Source organism: Centruroides sculpturatus, unplaced genomic scaffold (assembly GCF_000671375.1).
Source record: "Centruroides sculpturatus isolate CEXI.00-Female unplaced genomic scaffold, Cexi_2.0 scaffold2033, whole genome shotgun sequence".
NCBI classification, from domain to species: Eukaryota; Metazoa; Arthropoda; class Arachnida; order Scorpiones; family Buthidae; genus Centruroides; species Centruroides sculpturatus.
Window position 1 is genome coordinate 45,938 of NW_019386347.1, and position 587 is coordinate 46,524.

A 587-nucleotide genomic window follows, 5' to 3' on the forward strand; every position below is an offset into this window, starting at 1 on the left:
AACATCATTCTTGAAATTAAGGAAGGACAAACAGCCTGATGAACAACAGTGAAAAATTATAGGTCCACAATTTTTTCAAATTGCAATCCAATTAAATCACTAGAATTAAGACTGAAAGGAAGAATTGTGTGAAATGTTAAATATTGATTCTTAATCAATTTATAAATCTTGTATACTTTATTGTCTAGAATGTGACTATTAGAATGAGCTACAACATGCTTAGAAATTCTAGGAATACATTCCCATAAGGTTCCGGAATTAGAAGCAAACCTTTTTATAAATCAAATGAAATTTTTCTTACATAAGTATCTCAAAGCCTGATAATTATATTAAAGCCAAATGATTGCCAGATTAAATCAGTCTATATTATCGCTGCTATTAATAATTAAATACTGGGTAATTTGGAATTAGAGAATAAAAGAGAAAATTTAAGCACCTAGAATTTTGTAAATTATTTAATAAATATTAATTAAATTATAATTTATTAAGTTTAATAATAGATGACATATAACACCTACCTCTAGTGTCAAACTACTCAGTATGTAATTATTAATAGTAGTAACAATATAGTTCAATTTGATCTGGCA